This window comes from Ambystoma mexicanum, chromosome 9 (assembly GCF_040938575.1).
Source record: "Ambystoma mexicanum isolate Mex_15411 chromosome 9, UKY_AmexF1_1, whole genome shotgun sequence".
Lineage (NCBI taxonomy): Eukaryota > Metazoa > Chordata > Amphibia > Caudata > Ambystomatidae > Ambystoma > Ambystoma mexicanum.
The window spans coordinates 1,259,155,976-1,259,183,432 of NC_090931.1; positions in this window are offsets into that span (position 1 = coordinate 1,259,155,976).

Consider the following 27,457-nt stretch of genomic DNA (forward strand, 5'->3'; position numbering starts at 1 on the left):
TCCTCCTCCTCCTTCTCCTCCGTCTCCCCTGTGCGCCCGGTTGTTGTACCTGTTGTTGTTCGTCGTCTTCTTGTAGTTGTAGCACTTGCAGTGCTATCTGGTCCCCCAGGCCCAACATCGCTAGTCCTGCCGGTAGCATTTTGGAGTGGGAGTGGTTGTGGGAGGGGTTTGGGTCTGCTATATATGTGCTGTCGGCCTGTATGGCCTCCACCTGTGCTGATTGAATGAATCTGTGGCAGATGCAATCCCTTCTGGCCGAGCACGTCCCGCACGTAAGGCTGCATTTGGCCGCATGGCATCTTGGGATTGGAATCATGTATCAAATCCCGATGGCAGTGTGATGTACTTTGACTGATTTTCATGCTATGCTCCCATTGTTACACATGCTATGATTGCAGCCGCTTACATACCTGTGAAGAGTCAGTGGTATGTAGGGCTCGATCGATGGCCGACCCTCATGCAGCACAGTAACGTACTTCACCGACGGGCGTGGCGTCCCATTTGTGATTGCAGCCAGTTAGCATTATGACACACAGCCGCACTACATTGATGTAATTGTGAATGCAAGCGTTCACAGAAGCCTTTTCGACGTAATGTTGCAAGTGAGGAATTCGAAGGCCAGCATTTTTGGTTTTGAAGTAGCGGCGAGGATACGCCCACAGGTCTGGCTGGAAATGTAACGTTCTATTGTAGAATGTCCTTGGGACATGGCCCATAACGAGCAAGCAATGAATTATATGAATTGAATGGGATGCGCAATAGCGTAGTGGACGATAAGGCAGGACGTTCCCAAATCCATCTTGCTTCACAACACTACAGATCCGGCCAGGAGCACAGTGGTTTTTGCAGACTGCATTACGCACAGACGCGATGGAAGTTTCACATATTATGTGAGTGAATATTCATGCGTTTTCATTGCGGGATGAGGGAATGATGAATGGATGCATGGACAGATGATTCCGTTTAGGGTCTGCCATGTACATGGGTTTTTTGAATCACTCCCCTTCCCCTGCGCTATGTGATGCAAGGCTGCCATAGTGGGACTTACGTCTATCTGCCCTTGTCGGATCCTCCCTGTCTCGACGCGCCTTCATACACTTGTGTCTAGGCACGTTACTAATCCCATGTCATGGGTTCTATCTTGACGGACGCATGCACAGTAACCGACGTTGCCAATGGTGTATTTACCTCGATTGATTTCGTTATGAATCGATACTGATTTAGGGGTCTGTATATTCCTTTGGAGTGGGCTAGCATGCATATGGGTGTGGATTTGGTGTGTTGAATGAAGATTGTAATGCATCATGAGTCCCGTAATGCAATCGGTTAATTTGTGTTTCATTTGGGCGACAGGTATCTCCTGCCCTATTGCAGATGCCATCTCTACGCCACTCCTCCAGATGGGTTTTACTCTCGACACCTGCAGCTTCGGGTGAATCAGTGGAGCACCATTTCGATCTTATGGGACGATCGCCAATGGGCCACATGCCCTTACGCTGTACTGGTGGCTAGGTGCAACATTTCGGCCTTTCAGCTCGACTAGTGCCTGCCTCATGGGACGGACCTGCGGTTCTTTCCGCTTCCATGTTGCCTTTTGGAACGTTGATGTAGGCCCTGTGTGCCATGATGGTACAGGGCGTCACACAAGTGGAAGCTGGTCAATTATTGCAGATGCAGCCCTCGGTGATGATGGATGTTTTGGTGTTATTTTGCAAATTGCTGTGGGGCCTTTGTCATTTGGATGTGCATTTAAATTGTATTCCGATATTTGTCGTGTTGCGTTATTCTTTGCAGGTGATGTGGCGATTTTCGATTTGTGGCGGTATGTATTGCGAGATGATCTGCATTGTGTTCCGCCTTCTGAGTTGAGTTGTGTGGTACAGTACTGGCCGCGTTTGCCTACGTAGCACAGTATGGTCACGGATAGGGGCTGCCATTGTGACTGTTTACATGATGTGCTGTTCAGGGGCGGGGGATTGGCTTTTGGCCGACTGGTGCCTGTCAGCCAGGTCGATTGGTGGAATGATGGGATGTTCAGAATGTGGCTGGTCACAGGTGCCTGTGTTTGCGTGCGTTTGTTGGAGGGGGACTGGGGTCATGTCCATTGGAATAGCTTCTGTATTCATGCCATCTGTGCCCTGCAGCTCCCATCGGCCCCTCTTGGGATGAGCCTGGCTGCTCAGTCACTCTGCCAACTTGTGTGGTACATGCTTCTGCTGATGGTTGGTTTGTTTACTGGCAAGAGTACAGGGCTGGTGCAATCCCCCTCAGGATGCTGTTTTGGATGTTGCCTTGCGCTGGTGGCAAGCGATGGGGGACTACTGTTGTTTTGTGTCATGTGTTCTTGATTTTCATTTTGATGTATTGTACCTTCACATGCCTGTGCTGCATCAGTACGGCTATGGTGACATGCCGTACATGGATGCCCACTCACGGGGCGCTTTGAGCCCCTGCATGCATTTCTACGTTGGCATGCATGGGTGAATTGTAGATTTCACTGGTTGCATAGTGTGAGTACATTGCGCCTGCCAGGAGTTGTGCAATGTGGCCAGGGAGTGGAGTACAGGCACTCAGTGGGCCATTTACGGTTGGTTCACGATGCCGTATTTCTCGCCATGGCGGAATGGTACTTTACGACGTGCTTGATGGCGTTCAGTACATGTCCGCTAGGGTCAGAATTCGCGTACCGTTGCGCCATGGCGGTGATTCCGGTTTTGCAAGGCGCGCGTGCGCGTACTTGGTGCAGTTAGCGTTGCCGTTCACTGCGGTGTCGCTAATGGCATCGTACTTTACGGTGACGGGTCATAATCGCAACGAGCGGTGTTCGATGGCGGTATTGCATTTCCGCCATCATTTTTCCATTTCCGCCAGGGTCGTAATGAGGCCCATTGTCATTTTAATATCCCTGAACGCCCTGTTGAAACTAAAGTGGTAAACCCAAAGGTTGTAACACCCAAACCTATTGTGCTAAAAGAAAGAATTATTGTTATCCCTAAAAGCAAAGGTCTTCCTCAATATCAAGGATACACCACAAGGAATAGTTGAAGTGTTGCCTATTCTACCACACCTTCCCCTAACACCATTAAAACCTATGGCTCCTCTTTTAAAAATATGAATGGAATTAGAACTGCCCTTAAAATGTTACAAGAAGTAGAAAAACCTAACTTTTACAAAGTAAAACACATGTCCCAGAAACCCATTGGGACTGAGATGAAGAAGAGAGCTGAAGAGGCCTGTAGAAGTAGAGGACATGCAATTAGGCTTGACAACCTTTGCCAGGGTCAGGCAATTAATAATAACAGTCTGCACCTGAAATCAATTGCCCCGCCTAAGAGGCTTAAAAGGCTGAAGCAGGATGGGGCACTGGGAGAGAGCTGGAGAAGGAGTTGGAGCAGGAGGTGGGAGGGTAGCATTAGTAGCAGAAGGAGAAGAGCATGAGGCTGTCAGTTCACGAGTAACTGTGTGTTCACTTTAGGGATGCTGGGACAGAAAGAGAGCAGATTTCACCTCCAAGTTCTGAGAGAGTCTTATATTTACAAACCATGCTTTGCTGTGGCTTCACTGAGAGAGACGTGCTGGAAGTGAATGTCTTCCCATGTGAGCCTAGTGGCTGTGATTGCGGACCCGTGCTGAAGCCCGAGGCTTCACGGCAGCACCGAAACGGCGATGTTAGATCTCCAAAACCACATGCTGGGTCTGGTCGGCGGCAACAAAATAGGGAAGCTAATGCTGCTCGACTTGAGCGCAGCTTTTGATCTAGTGGATCACCAGCTTCTCATCAAAGCCCTTAAAGAAAGCGGTTGCTCAGAAGAAGCAATAAGGTGGCTGATTTCTTTTCTCTCAGACCGCCAGGCGCGGATTCACTGGGGTAATACGTTCTCAGACTCCTGCCCCATACTCTTCGGGGTGCCACAGGGGGCAAGCTTGTCCCCCATGCTCTTCAATATATACATGCGGGCTCTGTGTAGCATCCTAGTCAAGGCCGGGGTGTTTTTTACTAACTACGCAGACGACACACAGCTCATTGTTGAGTGGAAACCATGAGTGCATTAATAGGGAAAATATATGGCATGATTGATGAATGGATGCAATCCAATTGGATGTGCATGAATAACGCAAAAACGGAATTGATGACTTTCGGCTCAAATCGCCAGCTATCCAATCTAGGAGGCGAATATAAGTTTTTTTAAGATAAAGGACGCCATTATAAAAGTTTCGGCACAGGTCAAAACTTTGGGAATGATGGTCAATGCAGAGGTTAATTCTGAAGCACAGACCAATTACCTCTTAAAAAACACAGCCTACTACCTCAAGTTAATAAGAGCAGTTAAACCATTCCTGAATGAAACAAACCTGGCCACCATAGCCAGAGCCATCATTCTGTCCAGGCTGGACTACAGGAATGCTCTGATGATTGGGGCTACCGCGAAAGATCTGGCGAGATGCCAAGTGATTCAGAATGACGCGGTCAGACTGATCAAAAATTTGAAAAGAAGGGATCATGTTACAGACCAGAGAAGGTCATTTTACGCTCGTTCATAAGTGCAAATACGGTAAGGTCCCAGGTTATCTAAAGAACTGTATAGTTCCATACGCGCCACAAAGAAGTCTGAGATCAATGGGTACAGGACTGCTGGTCATTCCCAAACACAGACGAAAATCAGGGCTGGGCAGCGCCTTTGTGGTTCTGGCTCCTCAAATGTGGAACAGACTTCCTGAGACCTTGAGAATGGAGGAAAATCACTTGGCTTTTAGGAAACGTCTTAAGACACTTATCTTCCAGTAGGAATTCTCGGACTTCCTCTCTTACAGTGTGTATGGATGCAAACGGCGCATCTTAAACATGGGATAGGCTAGTCTGCGTTTGTGTTGTGTTTCATTGTGTGTTTTTGTCTCAAAGCGCCCTGATGCCCGCGGGCTACCGGCGCTATACAAAAAAAAAAAAAAAAGGCTTGTGGCTGTAATCAAGTTGAGGGACAGAGAAGTGCAGGAGACTCCACATTGGCGTGGCCGGACTGCAGACACGCGTACTGTAGAAGGGTGTGGGTCCCCAGTTTGCCTAAAGCCATAGAAGTAAAAGCAGAAGCTGGGATGTTGAAGCAGTCAAATACTGCAGTGTTCATGAAGCCGGTGAGTGAGGCTTGGAGTTCAGGTTCAATCCTAAACTCTTGCCGTTAACTCTTATCAGATCCAAAGTGGCTTGCGTAAGAACAGATGCTAGCAGAAGTCATTCATTGTTGTGGAAGCTGATATAATGAAAGTGTATCATGTGCACTTCTAACACCAACTATAGTGCTCCCGTATAAAGAAAAGCTTTCCATTTTCCATTGTTGAATGTTTAAACATTGTCGGAGTGGTTGCGTGTCTCCAATGAAAGAATTCACATTCTTTTGAAGCAGCAGTTGTATTATTAAGGAGAATAAGCAATATCCAAGTGATGAAGTGAACCCTTTCTATACTGAATGAAACCCTGCTTAATCAATCAATCCAAAGGGTAAAGTTGTTAAAGGTTCAGTGTCCTCTGATGCAAGTGAGACATTGTTATCTGAAGCTGGAAGTGTGGCAATACAGCTTCAAGGTAAATACTGGAACCAAGAAGGTGTACACAAAGCTGGGGAAGTGAGCTGGGTGCTTGTAAACAGATCAAGTCAATAACCAGTGATGCTAAGGCTGTTGAAGTGGGGAGAGAGTCAGTCTGGAAGCAGGAGCAGGTTTTCCCTGTGGCAGTAAGGCAGACGGAAGAGGCAAAGAGTCTGCCCTTTTCTTGGCATATAGGAAAGAAGAGTGCCTTGCCTACCTGTGGAGGTTGAAATGTCCTGTCTTTCAAATTCCTAACTATTCTTACATACAACGTTGAAGCCAAAGAACCAGAACAGTGGTTGTGTATAATACTGTCAGTAGATGTCACTTTGAGGTTGGTTGAAGTAGTGGCATACTCTGGGACCTAGGAGTCTGTTTCCACAGTAGCAGTAGTAGACGGGTGGTTGTTAAGAGGTGTACAACAGCCACGAAGAAGCATCCTGCCAATTATACCAGATGTACTAGAGAGAGGAAGAAGAAGAAGAAGAAGAAGAAGAAGAAGAAGAAGAAGAAGAAGAAGAAGAAGAAGAAGAAGAAGAAGAAGAAGAAGAAGAAGAAGAAGAAGAAGAAGCTAATCTATTTTTTTTCTAAATTGCATGAACGTAATCTTGGAAGGAAGACATCCAGGATCACCATTGGTGCTATTTCCTTGGCGGAAATTGGAAAAGGATCTTTTCAACTGGGAGCTGGAGAACTGTTACCAGTGGATTTTTGTTTGGTGAACTTTTATTTCCTTTGGAACTTATACAAACTGCTTCAAGACTTTATTTTTCTGTTTGAACATTTGGGAAAATTGACTTTGAACAATCCGGGAGCAGGGATATAACCAGGACAGGTGAATGTCATCCAGATTGCTGGCTGTTTATTAATTGTTCATTTATAAGGTTGACCATTTACTTTGTATGTTTTATTGTTTAGTGTTAGAGCCCATTTGTTTATGTTAGGAGTGATTCCCCTAGTTCTTAGACTAGGCAGGGAACTCCCTGATACAGTAGCTTTAGCAAGGATGAATGTGCACCTTTTTCTGTTAATAAAATGTTTAATGTCGAGAAGCCTGCATTACTGACCCCTCACATCCTAAACAAATAGACTGTTAATCAAACATTAAAATGCAATTAGGTCATTAGAAAACAGTAGAAAAATCCACCCCTGTAAAAGAAACACAGAGAATGAAGACTTTTGTTAAATGGCACTCTGTGTGGATCATTTGGGCTGTTTGGGCAATAGATTCTCAACAATGCTGTTGTTCAAGCATATGGGCCTCATTACACGGAAGGCGGTAAGGGTTAACGGTCACCGGTAATGGTACCGGTGACCCTTGACCCTTACCGCCTTACTACGAGGTCCCTTTGCGGGTTGGTACTTTAACGCCTGCTTTTTAGCAGCCATTAAAAACCAACCCGCAAAGGGACCAGGGTGCTAATTACGGTACCGCAGTTTGCGGTACCGTAATTAGCACCTTCCCCATTCCCATTATGCCCTATGGGGCAAAAATGGGGAAGGGCAATGGGGAAAGGGGGAATTACCACCCCGCCAACCTTGGAATGGGGCGGTAATTCCCCTTTCCTCCAAGGCGGTGCCGATATTTTACCGGCATGGACCAAGGTGCTATTAGCACCTTCGTCCACCGCCTAACGTGTAATGAAGCCCTATGTCTTTAAAGAAAAAGGCAGAGAATGGGGCTTAAAGTCACTATGGTCCCAAAAAGTGAAACAGGGGGGACAGGGCCTCTTCAGAGTACCTTTAAATCTTGTCTCTGTGGACTCAACCGAAAGATAGGATCTTCTCAAAGGGGTATTCAGCATGGGATTGGTGAGCTGTCAACTGGGTCCAATATGCAGTGAGGTCCAAGCAGCAATGGTAAATGGCATGAAGAAGCTTGGACAGGCAGGTGATGTCCATGTTGTAGCTCACTAGTGGTTCAATGTGGGAATGAGGCCCCAGAGATGTTCCTTGACGTCTGGGTTTCTTGGAGGACCAATTCCGGTTCTCTAAAGACAAGGTCAGTCCCTAAATCTATACATCCACTCCAGGAAGTTGTCAAGCACCTACAGGGGGTCTTCCACATCTAGTTTGCAGGATCTTAGTTCCAGTGCACAGCAAGCAGAGAAGCCTTGGTACACCAGCAATGTCACGCCCACTGTTGCCTGGGCTCTGTGAGGGCTCTGCTCTGCCTTTGATGCCTCCTGCCTTCAACTGTATAGTAGAGTACTTTGGAGCAGACGGTAGTCCCAATAGAGGTGCAGTGAATCCTTGTTGTCCATGAATCAAAGGAGGAGAGGGTTTTGAGGATTGTTTCAAAGCATGCCTGGTGAAAGGGGTCCAATTAAGGCCGTTGGAATAAGTGCCCTTTGCCTTCTGGCATCACTCCCAGAATGCCTTCCCTGCAGGAAATGGGGGAACAGGAAGTGGTAAAGAGCACTAACAGAAACCAAGATAGTAGAACCACTCTCTTAGTCCACTTTTCCCTCGTAGTTACTTTAACTCTGCCCCCTTCCCATGTCTGCTGACTTCAAAGGGATGACCAATGGTCAGCACTGTGGTCTGAGAGTGGCTGTGTTATGTGAGTGCTACCTTTGAAGCAACCTGTAGAGGAGGAGCCAAGTACCCTTACCTCAACCACCTCACCCGTATTGCCTAGTATTGCCTATATGCTGGGAGGCCGGATGCGAAAACCATGCGGTACCAGTGAAAATACCAATACCTAGGAGAATCCTGGAGGCAAGGTTCCCATTGAGAAAACTGTACCTGCATGCAAGGAAATATGATGGCCGTTTTAATGAAATCCTGTAAGAAGCATAGCAAATGAATGGCAAAGGCGAATGGTGACGTCACAAAGTGCTGAGCTGACATGCCTAGAAACGATGCAGAGACTAGAGAATGCAGATATTCTATAAGGCATCAAGAAAGTATCAAAGATAAGTGACATCTTGGGATCAAGGTGAAAAGGCCTATGCCACAGAATTGGAAAAGATGTCAAGTCAGTTTACATGTGCACAGATGCAACAGGAAACGCAAGCAGATGAAGTAATCCTGAGGCTAGCTTTATAGTGAATAGATTGCGGCATGGGCCAATATATATACATATATGCCTAAAGAGTAAAGGATAGATGTTTCCACTACGTGTTATAGCAGTGTTGGATTTTAAAAAGAAGGTCTAATTTTTAGTATGTCGCAGTAAGAAAACAAATTAATTACCAACTGAATCTTGGAAAGGCGAGGTTGGATGAGCCATGATGCCAAGCCAAGAAGCCAAGGTCTTATCAGGCTGAAATTGGATACAAAATCGTGTGAAAGAACGAAGCTCCTGTTCAGAAGGCATGGACAAAAAGAAGAAGACGTCAGAGGTCTATTAAAGAATAGTGTTTTGATACAGGGAAAGCTCAAAATCATGGTCTTCAGTCACGTGGAAGGATGAAGTTAGATGAGCAAGATGCTCACACCTACGCATGAGGGCAGAGCGTGCTTTCGCTCCCCCGAACTCTCCATAGTACAGAAAAAACTCAAGGCCGAGCTTCAAAGCCTAATTGACTAAGCAAACCACTGAGGGGATGATGGATTGATACGCTAATTGGTGGGAAGCTATGGTTAAGACGAGCTCAACAGCACCTGAAAGGCCAGCCTGCGTGCTGCTAGACGTAGGTGGAAAAGTACTGATGAAGGTTAAAGTGCCAACCAATTGTAGGGGACCGCGTAATTAAGGGTCCTATAGTGTGTGCAGCCAATGGGACATCCTGTATTTAGTGATGTTCATAGTGGCCATTTTGAAGGGAGGGCTTAGTTGCCTCACCGGATGTTAAGAAACAATTACTTTCACTCACTGTCCCATACTAGTATAGAACATATACTTAGATGTTCACTAAGAGCCTATCACAGTTGCCATTATGTTTTTGTAGTTTGCCACGTAGGATGACATTGGTAGTGACGTAGGTCAATGTCAATAATGACTAGTTTTGGATATAAAAGCTCTGTTTTTTATGAAACTAGTTGAGTTAGATGATCGAGCAAATTTGTTTATGTTCATTGTACTCCCTGTTTTAGACTATTGATAATAAAACAGTTCTCCTTTTTGCCCACTACCTGAGTTGTTTCGATTATTGATGTATGAATAAAATCTGGCATCCCCATCCATCTACAGGGGAATTGCTACTGATCCTAAAGGGCTGAGGTTATTCAGTTCAAACCTTCCCAGGAGACCCACTGAAGGAGGTTGCTTTGCTCTGTGACGCGGATGTTGGCCTTCCTCCAGGGGTTCAAAGAGGCCGTTTCCTGGCCAGTCTTCATAGGCCAGGTGTGGAGACTGACATACCAGACACCAATACATATCAATACTGTCATAGCAGGGCCCTGCTTAGAGAGCTAACACTAGTGTGATATCAAATTGTTGTAGCTGTATAATTGTGTGCTCTTAGCACTCACCATGCCTCAACCAGACAAGGCTTACATTTAAAGATGTACATGCCACCATCAAAATAAGGCACACTTTTATTAATTATGGAAACAGAGGTGCAGAAGATTAAGAAGCCGCTTCTGCCTGCAGGAAGTTTGTCATCCTATTTTGTAATGGATACATTTAATGACAAGCAATCATATGCCTTTTGGATAGTGAGACTTGAAATATTACAGGAGAGGCATTGACAATAAAGCACATGCTGTTATCCAATACACAATCTGAGAATAGTGGAACATTGCTGGGTAGATTGATAGGGAAGCATTTCCTGCTTGCAATGAAATCAGAGATTTCCAAGACATATTTGTATTTTGTATTTTTTGTTGTTTTATTTATTACATTTTTATATAGCACTTTACACCAAAGCACTTTACAAGAGGACAATAGTAAATACAATAAGCATTGAAAACCTGTGAATCAAGTAACAGAAAGCAATACGTGCAACAATGTACAACAGATTACTTGAACGCTGTGGTGTAACAAGAGTGTTGTAAGGCTATAGTAAGAGAAAGAACAAGAAGGCGTAAGGATGGGTGGTAGGGCTGAGATGAGAGAGGTAGCAGAAGATGTCAGTGTGGGGAATGGAGGAGATTTTAGAGAGGTGCGGAAAGAAGGATAGGAGGAGATAGAACAGTTAGGGAGAGGGAGACGGTTTCAGTGAAAAGGGGCAAGTAGTTGGAAAGAACGAAAGCGGGATGGGGCACAGGGTGAAGGAGGATAAGTCAGTAGGAAGTGTTTGGCAGAGCGGAGAGGGCGAGAAGGGGTATAGAAAGAAAGGAGGGAGGAAAGGTAGGGTGGAGCAAGGCCATAGAGAGATTTGAAGATGAGACAGAGGAAATTAAATTTGAGCTGGGAATGAATGGGGAGCCAACCTAAGGAGGAGAGAGAAGAGGAGATGGATTTGTAGGGAGAGAGAAGAAAGAGGGAGCGAATAGCAGAGTGGTAGATAGATTTAAGGGGGTTAAGTGAGTAGAGGGAGTCCGAAAAAGAGGGTGGAGCAGTAGAAGAGTCTAGAGAAGAAGAGAGAGGTGACTAGAGGTTTGGTAGCATGAACAGTTAGGAGAGGGCGAATTTTGCGGATATTATAAAGGTCGGAAACGGCAGGACCTGGCGGTGAGAGATATGATGGGAGAGAGAGAGATTAGAATCAATGTGGAGGCCAAGGTTGCGGGCATGGGGAGAGATAGGGAGTGGGGAAGAGGAGAAGAGAATAGAAGGTGGTGGGGAGGGGGGAGGATGTGTGTTAGCAGGGAAGAAAAGGACTTCTGTCTTGTCCGCATTTAAGGTTAAGAAGTGAGAGGACATCCAAGATTTGATTGTGGAAAGGCAGTAAGAGAGTTTAAAATTGATGTCAGAGGTAAAGGAAGAGAAGGAGAGAAAAAGTTGGGTGTTGTCAGTGTAGAAATGATGTGAGACACCGAAGGAGGAGATGACAGGAGCTAGGAAGGAAGTGTAGAGTGAAAAGTATTTTGTATTTGTATTTATTGTGTTTCTATAGCGCTTTACTCCAAAACGCTTTACAAAACAGTAAGTAGAGCAATTAAACTGTGAGGGAAGAGAGAAGGGTAAGGAGGGAACGGAGTAGGGAAACAGAAGGGGTATAAGGGCGAGAATGGGGGAGGGTGGAGGGAAGGGGAGGTAGAGGATCATAGGAAAGAGACAAGGGAAGGAGAGGGAGCGAGAGGCGGGAAGGGTTTCATGGCGGGGGATGGAGAAGGAGAGATTTTAGGGAAGTGTGGAATGAGGAGAAGGTAGGTATAGAGAAGATTGAGAGAGGTAAGAAGTTCCAGTGCAGGGGGGCTAGGAGCTGGAAGGAGCGGAAATGGGAGGGGGCAAACAATGGCCATCCATTATCAAATTGGACTATGTATTGGTACAAATGTACTCTTTTAGTCTGATATTGTGCTTTCCAGTTGGCAATCATACAAAAAGTGATTGAAAACCCTAAGGGAACCTTTCAAAGGTATGGACCAAGTTGAAAATGATGGAAGATACATCATTGCATAACAGTTCCTCTCATGGAAGCAACATCTTTAGGTCTTATCTTCAGTTCAGGATGTGACGTTAAAGAGCAATATATAGGTCCTGGCTGCATTATGAAATTCAAGGCCCTGTTACAAGAGGTGTTCAACCATTGTTATAAAAGAAACTAAATGCACTTTTTGTGGGCTAAGTGGCCGGACCTCACGAAGGTGTGATATTGAGTATGGAGTAAAAAAGCAGCCTTGACAGAGACGGCCAACACCAACAGATGGCTAATAGCGAACATTTCAGCACTGGTGTAGTTAGCAGTAAGCATTTGAAGAGAAGGGTGCAAATAACATTTAGTTTGCAGTTCTCTGATTATGTAGACCTTTGAGAACCACTGGGATTCACATGGAACCCCCTGAAAATGATAAGGACATTATTGAAAGATGTTTCATCTGCCAGACCAATCTGCTGTCCTTCCCATTAGGGCCCCTGATGCTGATGGGTGGACTTTCACATTGAAGAAGAACTTATAATACTAACCAAAGCCTTAAGCAGGGTAAAGCCACTGCTGAAAGGAAGTTAGATTACATATCTCTATGAACAATATTGGGAGGCAGCTTCTGAGCTAGATACAATAAGAGTTTCAGCTTCTGGAACCAAGTTCTTAGCATTGTGGGTACAGTCTTTAAAATAAAGAGGTGCATAGGGATCACTTTTGCTATTGTTTGATATCTTTAATGAATGTCTTTGCAAAACTATATGAGGGATTGGTGCTAGGCAGGCTCCAAGATGAGATGAAATTGGCAAATGTCCTCACGTGTTCCCGTGGAAATGCTGGGGAGGGAACGTATATGCAGCTTAACTCGACTTGTCACAAGCCATTGATATAGCATGTGATTGGAAACTTTAGGATAAGTTGAAATGAACATTCTTAACAGGGAAGCAGTGCGGTCCTATTCTGATCAGAAATGAAACTGTATGCAAAATGCAATGAGAATGATTTGACCTCAACAGGACACCTACGGGAGCTGCAAGAGTGGTGAGACAACGTTTTGCACTAAAACCCACTTCATTCATTACCGCTTGTAAGAATTTTGTATTCATGTTTATTTAATTGAAGCATAGGGATGTCATTTCCGAACAGAAATAACTTACAATAACACATTTCCAGATGGCAGAGGCATTGTCTCGGGAGGATAGCTCAGCAGCAACGTGTTCCCCTTGGAAGCAAGAGGACAGAAGCAACACAGGTTCGATCCCGGGTCCGCGTGTTGAAACCTCTGGGTAAGTGTGCTTTAAAAATGCAAATAAATAAAAATAAAATAAATCCCCACAAAGGGTGCCTCTACAACAGCACAAAGATGAGAACAAGTGGTGAGCACATTTATGAGGGGGTAAAAAGGGGGAACATATACCAGGGACCAATTAAACCAAAAAACACATCTGGGCCATGTGGGAGAATATGCCTCATAAAGGGAGCAGTCACGTGTTATCTGTTTACTTTATGCCAATGATGTTTAATTTGTTGGCACTACACCAAACGGGATACAGAAAAATGCAGAGGAAGCTATAATTTTAAAAAGTCTACAGAAAAGAAAGGTTTTTGACATTAAACCTGCAGAACTCAATTACTGCACTGCTGAAGCAGGAGACCTCCTTCGGCATTACCTTTGCAGGCTTTGGGTAATGGTTGCACAATGCTACGTGATTATCGTTACAGCCTAATAAAAAGCTCGTAGGGCCTGATACATTTGTTTATGCTGCCAAGTGCTTTCTTTGCTTTGGGGAATTATCCTTTTCAAGAGTGGCAAATGGTATTTCCGTATACTTCCACGCTGAAAATAACGTTTTTAGCATCAGAATATTTCTTCTGCCCAGGCAGCATTTGTCACGGTGCATCAGTGTCTCGATTTTCACATTTGGCCAATTATAATCTGCTAACAGCCTAGGGCCCCATTTACAGAAAAGCTTTAACATGGGAAAGGCCCATTGAAAACATTGTTGTAAATCAGGCCCTTGATCTCATCATATCATCCCACAAGCCTCTCTTTCACAATCTTATAAAAGCTGACTATAGGACCCTAAATACTTATCACATGACACGCATTGTTCAGACACACGTAAATACCCTAATCTGGAATGGTGAATATTTGTATAAACCTTTTCTAAAATTGAAAACTTAGATATTAACCAAGTTAAACTATAGTGTTCCATGCCATTGTGTATCGTCAATTGGAATGCTCAAGTCTCTTGACCATGTTTGTCTAATAGGTTGGTTCTTGTCTTGTCCTAATTGTACCTATAGAACTTGAGAAAATGTATTAAGTTTAGAGGGAGGAAAAGTGTGTGTAGTAGTTGAACAGTGACTGTGGAGTTTGAAGACAATCCACATCCTAAACTAAAATAGATACGTGATCACAACACATTTAGTAGCAAACTGTATCTACATAATTCAATATCCCCTAAACGATACACAATTCTTAATTCCTTAAATCACACAGTTATCATGCCATACTTAATGTATACATGCAATGTGATGTGTCTACATTGTACTCATTGACTGCATTGTTCCAAATGGGTAAAGACCATTGTTGCTAATCATCATCCAGTTAGTTGCATTGATCTGTAAGTAGCTAGTGGGAACATTGAAAAGTGAGACAGCTTGCAGATATTGACATCTCTTGTCTTCCTGTCTCAAAAGTGACCAAGGAAGCTGACACTTTGGTGTATCTAGTTCTGCCCATGGTAACGGATTGCATAGGTCAGATCACGTTTTGAATACAATGCCCATAAAAGACAGGCACAATGGCAAGGTCTGAATTGTCATGATTACCCAAAATGTGCCTGTAGGACACAGGGAAGGGAGAATGCAGAACATTGGCTTCTGCTTGACTCATATTATGAGAACTCCAGAGAAAATTGATCAGACTACTTTTGGTAGCTGTGCTAGCATCTTTTCTCCCATATGGACTTGGATGGTCCTGCGCTGCTTGGTTCTCCTCCTTTCTACACAATCCTACAGAGTCTGTTCAGGTAGGACCAGATATGTCGGACCCCTTTCCTATGCAAAGTGAAGTTCTAGACTATGCCCCATGTTGTTTAATATGTACATCAAACCCCTGGTAGATCTTTTGTCCGGGATGAGCTTCAGCTACACCAGAACATTGATGACACCCAGGCCTATCTCAAACTGTCATGCTTGCTTGATATTCTCTAACTGTCTTGGTGCCATTTTGGTCTCCCTTCTGTCTCATATAGCCCTGCCATTTTTTTTAAGACTCTGTAAAATCTCTGGGTTTCACGCTTAATGGTAACATGAACATACTTGCCATTTTTCAATTAAATTTATATTGTTTATGTGAAATCTGAAGGACAGCACTTCCATGATGAGACGGAATTAACCAAGGTCCTGACAAATTTATGGAGGAGTGAATACAACCTACACACCCAATCCATATAAAAACATCTGCACTGCTGTTTGTTAGCAATTGTTATTTTACTACAAGGTACAAATGCTGTTCATGCCGCAACCTCATCATTTAATAAAATGTGATAATATAAGCTAAATGTAGCAGGGAATATATGCATATTAACACACGCACTCATGGTCCATAATGTGGTTAAAGTAAAAAAAAAGTTCAGTAAAACAATTGCAAACAAAACTAAATTACCTCCTGCATATTAAAAGGAGAAAACTGTTTGCTCATCTTAATTACAACTCACTTTGCTCTTAGTGGGCTTGCCACTAAATTAATGTGTTCACTTGCACTGCCTGTCTTTCATCACTCCCCTTTGCATGTGCAAATTTGGGGTAATCCAGGTTACAACTCCATCCCGCCATCTAGTCGCGTATGTGTGCATCCACAACTACGCTCACCAAATCTGCCCATACACAACACAAACATTTGTCTTGGCATTTTCCTCCATTTTCCTTTTGTAAATTGTGTGTAGTTTGCACCCATGCAAATAGCAGGTTTTTCAAAGGACAAATGCATTTGCACTCACAGAATAGCTTTGCAACTAACACCCAGAGTGTATACTGACCAGAATATCCATATCATCCTATAGGACATAAATATCTAACAAATGATTTGCAATCACCTTCTCTACAACTTCATATCTGCTGTCCAAGCCTTGGTCCTCTTCCACCTGGATGGTGACCGTGTCCTTTCGTAAGGGCTTCCAGTGACTACCCTTGCAACCCTGAGATATGTCCTGCTGCAGCAGCATGACTCCTCAAAGGACTCTCCAAATTCGACCACATCATCTGACCCTCATCAAACTGCACTGGCCCCCTTCTGCCAGCACATATCATCTTCATATCCTGCTGCATCATCTACAATGCTATCACCCTGGAATCCGCAAGCTCCCTCACTGAGAAACTCAGCTTCTCTGGAGGCCTACGATCCACCAAAAGTAAGAACATGTGCAGACCTGAACTCCACCAGTGCAGGAAGGTAAGAACCAGAAGAAATGACTTCTCTTTCTATGACCCAAGACTCTGGAATCACCTACCAACAACATCAGACTCACCCCCTCACTCTATATTTCAGGAAGGAGATCAAGACCCTCCTCTTCAAGGAATGGCTCCTCCCTAGCACCAACATTCACACACCCTCAACTCCACAGCCTATCTGATACCGGTGATCTGATCCCCACCCTTTCCTCCCCTGGTTGCTTGTAGAACCCTTGCTACCAAATTACCCAACCCCACTCCCTTTTTGTAGCTCCCTGTTTCTCAGATTCCTTCATTGTTTTCCTCCCCTATGATTGTAAAGCACTCCATAGCTTCCTGAAGCTAAGTTTGCACTAAAAAATACAATAATAATAATGTTATTAATACTAATACACCAGATCAAGATATCACATAGTTACATTCTCTCTCAAATCGCATGGACCTGGAGCATAAAATAGATCTGAACGATTTTCTGTTTTTAAAAGTTGTTTATTTGGTTCTTATGTTATTGGCGGTTCTCCCATTGGACTTCCATTTATTAACCACTCTCATATATTACACGGCCTGCGGTAGCGGCCCTGTAGTTATGGTTAGGTTGCTCAACCCATTGGAATAGCACTTTTTGGGCGGCTTATAACATGCGCCCCCTTGGCGAATCCTCATGAAACTTTGGAAAACAGGTATATGGCCCCGACAGATTGATTTAGCGGTCTAGTGAAATTTGTGGCAGGAGCCGAGGCTTGGTCCCAAAAGCAGGCTTTTGTAAATTTGGTGAAAATCTATCCAGTAGTGTTTTTAAACGGTCTGCAGACGGGCTTCGGATTGGTCTAGGGTGAGACGTGATGTCCACAGACATCCGATGTGCTCGCTGATTGGATGGTGAAGAGCCTGAAGTGCGTCAGATCTTTTAGAAACGCCCCCCATGTTGGATCCGCGGACAGTCGCAGCTGACTGTGAACAGCGCAGTGGGGAAAGTCTGGAAAACATATTTTGGGTCATTTGGTGGTGGAAAGAGGGGCTGGGAATGGTGCGGGAGTAGAAAAAAAGATGATATGGGGCTATTTTTGTAGGTTGAAAGGGCAGGTGCAGTAGTTGTCCGTGGACACTGTGGTAGTTTGTGGTTGGCACAGTGAACGGACAGCTTGGGAAAGACATCTGTGGTTATTTAAGGTTTGGAAGAGGGTGTAGAAATGGTAGGGAAGTGAAGTGGAATGAAGGGAATGTAGAGCTGTTTCTATAGGTGAAAAAGGGGTGCAGAAATGCCACCAGGTCCATGGTCAATGTCGGTGTCCGTGGACATAATTTCGATTGCAGGGTGTTAGGGGTGAGTTTTATTGGTTGACCTTGTCTGATGCATTCTTGTTATAGTTAATTGTGTTGTGGTCAGTAGCCAGATTCTGGGGGGCATGGCCGCAGGCCATACCCCCACGAGAATATGTGCACTTGGTAAAATGTCCACAGCAGTAATATGTGTAGTGTATTGTAATTAAAGGTAATGTAATATGATATGATATGATTGGTTATTTATAACACGCTTAATACCCAGAAGTTTCTAAGCGCAGAACCGGGGATCAAACCTGTGTTGCTCTGTTTAATCTTGCTTCCAAGGCAAGCGCGTTGCCCCTGAGCTATCCTTCAGAGACAAATATACTATAATAGCCAGAATAACCATAGTAGGAATATGTGTACAGTAATTGTACATAATGTAGTGGGAGTAACAAGTGTTTGTAAAATTGAGGAATTATGTAATTGAATTGTATATGGTACTTATGATTGTAGTACAATTGAGGATAGTGCTCACAGAATATGCAGTTTATTAAGATTGCTTAGTGTTGTAGCGTCATGCATCTGCCTTCTGAGGTTTGTTTTCTGTGGGGAAAAAAGTACAATTGGTTAAGCTTGATAGTTTAAAAGCTCCACTGGTATACAGTTTTTCTTTTTTAGACCCTCATGAACACTAAACTTTAAGTACTATGTTTGCTACAACATTAGTGTATGACACACCGCTGTTGTTTTTACTTTACATAACCATTGGATCATTGGGAAAAAAAGATTGTACTGGATAAAAAGAAAACGATAAGAGTTACGTGAGTGTAAGGATGATAGTATGTTTGTTTCAAGTATGTTGTAATGGGGGCAATGCATGAAATAGTTAGATTCATGTTGGCATATTCTAACTGCATTAGAGGTTAGAAGATGTTTTGATAAATAGCAATTCAGATAGCGTATTTGAAGTGCTTTGCAATGAGGGTGTTTTTGAAGTAGTTAGATACCTCTTGGCGTATTCTAACTAGATTGAGTTTGAAAAGTGCTCTTGCAGTATTATGGATATAGTTAGATACCTGCTGGCGTATATAGTTTAGTGACTACATTTTGGCTGAAGGAACCTATGTTTTGGGGTAACTGAGGTATTGTTACATTCAAACCAATGACTTTTTTTCACATATGCAGTGTACTTCCCTGAAGTAGTTGTGGCACCAGCGTGGTATATTATACCTACTTTTTTTTTTATTATTTATTTGTTTTTGGTTTTAGAAGAAAAACCTTTACAAAAGAATAATATTTGCGAAAGAATAATGCCTTTCCAAAGATAAAATTACAATAGGATCTCGGAAACCAGGAAATAACTGGAAGGTCCAGAAAATGTCAACCAGGAGGCTCGCTGAACCGTGTCGTCTTTTGATACTTTGTTAGTATGGTAAGTTTCTCTGAGACTTTAACTATCGCTGCAGTGAGCATGATTTCCTGGCCGGAGATCAGTCTGTTCCAGAATGCATTTTGGCTTAGACTCACTTCTCTGTTTACAAACCTCCTCAGTAAAGACACCCTTATGGCCCATGTGCCTTCGCACTCCAGCAGTAGATGTTTCAATGTTTGGAGATTCGAAGTTTTGCAAATTTCACAGAATTTTGTTGCCTTCTCTCCCTGGTTTCTTTGAGCTAATATTTCTCCTGTATTGTCTAGGTTCAATCTCAGTCTGAGAAAACTGTTTCTTATCTCTCGATCTGGGAATTTTTCCAGGTAACGTGGCATAGTGCCAAGTTTCCTATCTACTGTCAAGAAGGAGTTTAGTGTTATTAGGTTTCTAACTCCTGTGATTGTTTCGATCCAGTCAGCCACTATTAATTTTTTTTTTACTTTCAAGGGGTTTTGCAGAAGGATTTCTGTAGGTAGATCCAGCCTGTGCAGAATCTGTCCCATCTTTTCTTCTAAGCTCGATAGTTGATTTGATTTTGCTTTCTTTAGATGTTGGTTATATCGAAAAAAAGAGTGGACTTGCTGGCTATGATTATATTGCGATAAAGCGACAGAAGTTTCCACTCTGCACGGCAGCTCAAGGAGGTCTGTTAATTTCCAAAACAACATTTCACGCAACATTCTGTTCCAAGATAATCCTCAAGGATTCGAATCTCAGGCTGACTGACGAGGTGCACATTGCACATTGCACATTACCTACTGTTGTGAAGGTTTTCTTTCCAAGAGATACTTGCCGCATGTGAAGCCTGTAAGCTTACAGTTATTTTTGGTACCATTTGCATTGTACCTTAGAAGCATTAGGATGACATACTGACTATGTAGTTTATTTGTTTGGTGGAATGATTGTCTGAATTGCAAACAGGGCATACTTTGCCATGATTTGCATTATAAAAAAGCTGGTGAAATGGAATGGATTCACAATTTGGTATGGGTACATATAGAAATCGTTCATTAGGGATGTTGTCTTGTGAAACATGGTTGCATAGAGTGCATGTATGTTTTAATGTGTATTAAATCTGGAAGATTTCATTTATAGGGATGTTTTTGGTTTCCAATAATTGTAGTAAGCACATTAGGAATTCTTGTGGATCTTCTTATGTGTTTATGGTAAATGTTACCATTCTTGCACAGTAGTCCAATTCTTGCCTTATACCTGAGACACTGTAAGTGTTGTCAGGATTATTTTTAGTGTTTCTGTGAAGGAGGAGCATTTGCCAACACAACTGGTTTGAGCCATTTAAGTAAATGTTCTGAACAATTGGTGACAATTGAAAGAGAAGCTCCATTGTCACATTAGCATAATAATGTACTTGGGTTGTGTTTGTGAATTTAAATGGACCAGAGAGTTCTGTTTGTGGATCGTTAGATGGGCCTGTACATCTTTGTGGCCAAGAGACGTGTGTGTCGTAATTTTCTGATGGATGTGACCTTGACTTTGCCATAGATAGCGTTGTGGTTGTATTGTTTGATGCAGGAGTTGGTTGTTTTTTGTTTTTGGTATTGTGGGGAAATCAGCTATAGTTTCTGTTTCTATCATTTGCCATTTGAAAGGTTTATTTTTTTGAGGTAAAAGGTACAAATGTAAATGGGGTGTGTATAGTGCCCGTAGCCTGTTGTGTTCCAGGATGCAAGGATTGTCAGCATTGACTTTGCTTGCATCAAAGCTAACTAGGAATAGACCATTGAGTGTACCTAGACATAAACATGCTATGTTACTCATACCTTCTTCAAAGACTCTGCTGCAGGTTTGTCAAAGTGGATATTGACGAACTGAATGTCGTTTGTCATGCGGTTATGCCTGAAAGCCAACAACTGTACCAATTTCTCCATTGACTAAGCCTTGCTCTACTTCAAGGTTACGTTTTAGAATTACTCTGCAGTTTATACACAAAGGGCCTCATTACGACCCTGGCGGAGTGGGTTTACGCCAGCGGTATTCGCGGCGGACCCGTCCGCCCTACTACGAGTTCCCGTAGCGCCATGGAGAGTTTTCCGCCTGGTTTTTCCGGGCGGAGAAATCCATGGCGCTACGGGACCTTGTTGTTAATTACGCCACCGTATTTTACGGTGGCGTAATTAACGCCTTCCCCACTCCCATTATACCCTATGGGGCAAAAATGGGAATGGGGAAGGGTAAAATGGGGAATGGGGATTTACCGCCCCGCCAAGGTCGGAATGGGGTGGAAAATCCGCCAACCCCCATGGCGCTATCGGCAGCTTTCCGCCGTGCTCCATGGTGCATTTTGCACCACGATTTCCGCCAGGGTCGTAATGAGGGCCAAAGTTAATATTTTCTCCAATCCAGCTGTGTTGGAGATACATTTTTCTAAGCTATTTAGTCATGTTGTTGCTTGTTGACACATAGGAAGTGTCATACCATGCACTTCTAGTTTGTCTGTGGAGCTGATATGCAGTATAGCTTGCATTTCTTTTTTCAACATTGTTTCATTGAATTGACTACAGCTTGCAAGCGTTGGCATTAAGGACATGCATTTCAGATTTTGTTGCGTTAATTGTTGCATGACATCAGGAGAAGATGTGTTTTGTCCATACAGCTGATGGATAAGTCTACTATTTAAAATGGATTTTGCATTGATAGTAAGCTGCCCAGTTCTAATTCAGACTGGTGCATGTTTTAAGTTAGTTCTTTGTAGTGAAAAATGTTACCAGAGATTTACATTTCCAATGCTGCTGAGAGTATTGTGGCACTCTTTGTGTCCTAATGTTTTGAAAATAGGTTGCCCTTTCACTGGCGTCAAATATAGAAGGTCTCCGAAAACAATAACATGTTTTCGTCCAGACAGTTCCTCATAGTTTTTAGGACTTATTGCATTCTGAGATGTATTAAAGCCAACAGGAGGTTGGACACCATGCTTACATCATCTATCAATAGCACTTTCATTTTTTTTATTCTGCATACCTCAGTTGCAGCCTCTGCTGACAATTTGTGGTATTCTAATTTGTTTTGCTGTTTTGTTGGGAGGAGTAGTAGTCAGTGTAAAGTGACACCACCTGTGTTGTAAGCAGCTAAACCATTGGGGGCTGCAACTACAGTCGAAAGGTTGCTGTTTGTTTAAGTTTTATAGAAATGTGCTGATTATTTTAACTAGGAATGTTTTGCCAGAACCAGCTCCACCACTTACATACAGGAGCAGATATGTATAATTTGTAAAGGTACAGGTATTACTTTCATGTTTAAAACCATGTTCAATTTTGAGTGACTTCCAGATAAATGGTGAGTTGTTAATTGTTTAGCTGAGTTTGCAGAACTGACAAGTTCTCCTCAGATTGTTTATATTGATACATGGTATTTTCTACCTCAGCAGTGGCTATTTGTGCTTCAATTAGAATGAGTGGCTCTTCAAGTGGGTCTTAGCTTCCTGTAAGGGAAGGTTGACTGCCCTCAGGAGTGTCTTTGTGTTGCTTCACTTTTCTCATCTTGTTGGCATTCATTGTTCAACATTTCTTTGTATTGTTTGAAATTGTCATTTGTCATACTGCTTTCATTTGCTTTAAATACAGCTTCAGATGAGTCATTGTCACCTAATAATTATTTTTCTTTTCTCCAAGGTTTAAAAAGTTGGAGTAGGGCCATGTAATATAATTCTCTATGTTGTGGAGTTTTAAATGATAATTTAATATGATTAATTAGAGTGGGTTTACTTAGCTTTACGAGGCTTCTTTCACACATTGAAACTGGATATTTGCCAGTTGTCTCATGTGGTGTGACATTGTATTTGTAGGTGTAGTTTTGGGCAATGTTGTAGAGACACATGTTTTCCAAAGTAGAACTTCTGTTTGGGTAGTATGTGTCAAGAAAATTGTTTTTAAAATGGCCTGGCAGTTGGGATCATTTGTGGCTATGTTTTCTATCTCTTGGTTGGATTTTAGTACTCTTTTTTGGGATAAGGCTGGTCCAAGGTTCAGCCAGACAATGTGCTCAGATTTGACATATAAAGCTGTACCTGTTAAACGTTCTGCAGATTCGTAGGACCCGCATTCTCTATAGGAGAGCATTTTTATACCGAAGCTGTACAAGTTCTATGATAGTGTTTTGTCAGATGATATGTCATCCAGAGGTCCTTTAGCTCTGTTTTCTTAGCTTTGGTGACATAGGCTGTGACATATCTTGCAATTGCAGTGGAACTGTCTGCGATATATTGTATGTCTATGCTTGCATTCCACGAGAGGACAATGATCTCATTGTAATCATTGATGTACTTGGATACTTCGTCCCTTCTAATGTTGTAGGTATTTGGAGGGGATTTGCCTTTTTTACACTGTGTCTAACAGAAGATATTAAGCTATTTACTTGTCCTTTTTTGCACACTGGTCTAGGGACGCCAAGGTGACATTTGGTATAGTATTTCCTTTGTTTTTATATCTACGGCAGAAGTATTTTCCACATTTATGTTTTTGGAAGCGTAACACTTCTGTATATAGGTCACTTTGTGTGGTTTCTGAAGGGATGTCGCAGGTAATGTATTTTTCAATAAATTGTAAAACAGTGGTATCAAAATCATGGCAAAATTTTGGAGCATCTTTTATTCACAAAAGCATGTGGTTGTGTGGTGCTCCTATGGATTCATATTCTTTCTCCAAAAGAAGTGTTCCACCTCTCTGAGTGGAGGGAAAGTTTTATTGCAGATAAAATGCAGAATGGTTATGAAGTGATGGTAAAAGTACTTTGAAACCTTTACAGGGTCGAGAGAACAGAGTTCTCCTGGTGTTTTTATGTCTGTTCGTCTTTATTTTGGTTTGCAGTGCATAAGAAGATGTGCAAGTCATCCCATGAGTAAATCTATGTGATCACTGCGCCGCTCATAATTCCACAGATGAAAATGATGACGACCATTACGGCTCGGCGTAGTGATCAGATAGACCACTGTAGCCCACATCCCCCACCCCACACCACTCCTGACTACTTACATTAACAGCGGCACACACAGAAGTGTGCTGCCTGCTTCTCTCGATCCATGCAGCATCAGTTCCCACCCACTTTCGTGAGTCAGGCTTGCGCCGCAGGGTCCTTTTTCTTTTACACTTTTGTATCCCTGCGCTCTCCATTTAATGAAAGCAGGGGACACCCCCACAACCCTGACCCCCATTGCCTCGACTAAGAGGAGCGGGGGACACCCCTGCAACCTCTGCTTCCCTTAGTCACAGTAATGGGGGTCTACATTTTTGTAATGCACAAAGGCGCAGTTTTAGTACCAAGCGATCTTAAGAGGTTGCAGTACTGGTACGATTCCCTCTGTGCAACTTAAAGTAAAAAACCATGTGAGTGGGCTGAGGTTCCTTCGCATACAATATATATCAGCATGACTTTGGAACCAGTATTATTTTGTACCATGCATGCTTGCCAAGAGATTTGTGATACTTGACTGCAAAACCTCATCTTTATCTTTTATTTTTTTAAGTAGTTGGGTAGCGGATAGGTTTAAAAAGTTAGAGCCTGTTTTTAATGTGTGTGCAACTCCATAACATAGAGTTGCTAGTTCACTCTCGAGTAGGACGTAGAAAATGTATTCCACATTTTGCCTGAATCTGGGGTTTTCAGACTACATTCGGAAAGAGCAATATTCTGATGCATTAATGTGTGTGGACCTTTCATCATATCATCTTCCTTTTCCTGTAGGAAAGAGTACAGGAAAAGAATGTGCTTCTACAATTTTTTCCCATATGCTCATTGGGGATCCTTTGGCTTGATGCATTTGATATGTTTCTAGTGCATCATCAATTGTGTCTTTGGAGTGCATTGGGTGAAAGGAGCATTTGGTTCAAAGTTTGTGGGGGATTTGTTTTCTATAAGGGTTTTTTTGCCATAGTGGTTTGATCCACCATTTCATAGCCTTGTCCACTATTGTGGTGTACTTTTAGTCTTATCTGCTCTAGTTTGTCTTTTATTCTATGGAGTTGCTGTTGGGTAGGCTTTTTATTGTGCCTGTTGGGAAAAAAAGGTTGTATTGGGAGGTTGTGCGATCTATATGCATGCATGGTGCATGGGTGTGTGGGTGCGATTGTAGAGATGAATAGAGTACTGTTTGTGAGGTGGTATAGTAGGTTGGGAAGGTTGTGAGAATATGAGTGTACAAAGGTGTGATGGTGTTGGGTTAGTGAGGAAGGCAGTGGTGGTGCGATGGAATCTGTACAGTGATTGTGCTGTTTTGAATAAGAGAGTGGGTATTGCAATGGTGGTGTGTAGAGGGGAATAGTAGGAGTGTGTATGGTGGAATAGAATGAGCTAGAGGAAAGAAATGTTGGTTTGAAAAAGGTAGTCTGGGGTAATATATATAGTGGCACTGTGTTGCTATAATAACATACATATACCTGGTCTATTAATGTACTTATTTTGTCAGATTCAAAGGGTATTCATTTTTCAGTTCTTGATTGCAGTGATGTGCTTCTTTCCTGTAATTGTAAAAGAAAATTAGTGGGCATATGTGGTAATGGTGGATTACTGTTAGGAAGAAAGGGTTATATTTGTAATTGAAGGAGTGGTGGGGAAAAAGTTAATAAAATTGGTGGATGGTTAAAAATGGTTGTTTTTAGGAGCATTTTCTTGAAATTTAAGATGTGTGTGTGCATTTGCAGAAGCTCTGTAACAATTTGTAAAAGTGAAGAAAAGTTGATTGAAAACATTTGTAGAACACTTTAAATGGCAGTTGGTGTGTATAGGTTTAATGTGTTAGGAGTATATGAATACTTGCCAACATGATGCATTATAATCTGTAGGTGTTTATATAGTCATAAAGTTTTTGTTTGCATTATGGGACTTGTGTTGCACTTTTACCATTGTAAGTGTTAGAGTACAAGTCGCATAATGTAGAGAAAAAGGTAGGACTGCATAAGCAGCTGAAGATTGGAATGTGTTCTGTTAGGACATACACATGTACTGTTAATATATTAAATTGGCACACACTGAGCGCCAATTACAAATGGTCTACAAATCAATTTTTCCTGCTTTTGCTTTGTTTTATGCAAAAGTGACACACTGGTGCTGGAAATGGAGATATGCATTTTTTAACTTTCTTAAAAGGCTTCCAAAAATATTTTGAAAAGCAGAGCATGGATATGATATGATAGGTTATTTATAACATGCTTAATACCCAGAGGTTTCTAAGCCGGACCGGGGATCGAACCTGTGTTGCTCCGTGTCATCTTGCTTCCAAAGCAAGCACAGTGCTTATTTGCAATACATGTCACAGCTTGGAATTGTGAAGTTTAGTCATGTTTTTTCCTTTGCATTCTGGGACTTGTAGTTGCACCTTTATAATGGACGAAGTGAATTGGAACTGACAGTATGCAAAGGAAAAAATAAAGACTTAAGAAGCATCTATACATTGGAATGGGCGAATTTGGGATGTATGCATGTGCTGCCAAGATATTAAACTGTAAGACACCAAGAGGCTATGGTGATGTCTTTGGGAAGGCAGACTGTGTGGATTCTGGGGGACTCTTCAATTCAGTCATTGAAGGTATATGCTGATAATCAGGGTATCCTCGGAAATATTGGAATGGCAGAAGTGGAAGTTTATTGGCATGCAGTTTGTGGCTCAAACCGGGCAAGCTTGCTTTCATTTTGTGAGAATATGTCTCACTTCAAATATACAGATATTGTGATTGTCCATTGTGGAGAGGACAGTTTGGGGTTTGTGACTCCAGTGTCTTTGCAAATTGCACTGAAGGATTTATTAAACGCCTAATGCAACTGTTTCCTGCTGCTCAGATTATTTTTTCGGAAATAAATCAGAGATGCACATGGAGATGTCCAAGAATCTTTTTTCAGTTTCTTTAATTGAACAAACAAGACAGATGGTCAATAAAGGTGTATCTGCTTTTTTGTATGGTTCTTGAATGTCATCTTTTAAGAATGATAATATCAATTCTCAGGGTGTGAATTTTTTTTGTCTGGATGGAATTCACTTCACAAATATTGGAAATGCAAGGAATGCATTGAAGAGGTTCCTGTAGGAAGAAAAACAACATAAAAGGTTTACAACCCCCCCCAAACGGTTCTTTTCAGAGCCACCACTAAAGATTAAATAATTTACATTGTGTTTCATTTCCCTCACCGCCCCATTCAATTGGACAATCTGTCCACGGACACTGCAGTAGTCCGTGCACAGCACGTGCCTAATTCAGGTCTTTTGGTGCAGCCTGGCATGGAGAGGTGAATGCGGAGGCTGCAGACAGTCATGGTGTCCGGGGCAATCGGAGGATAAGCCAATATGGTTTCCTGG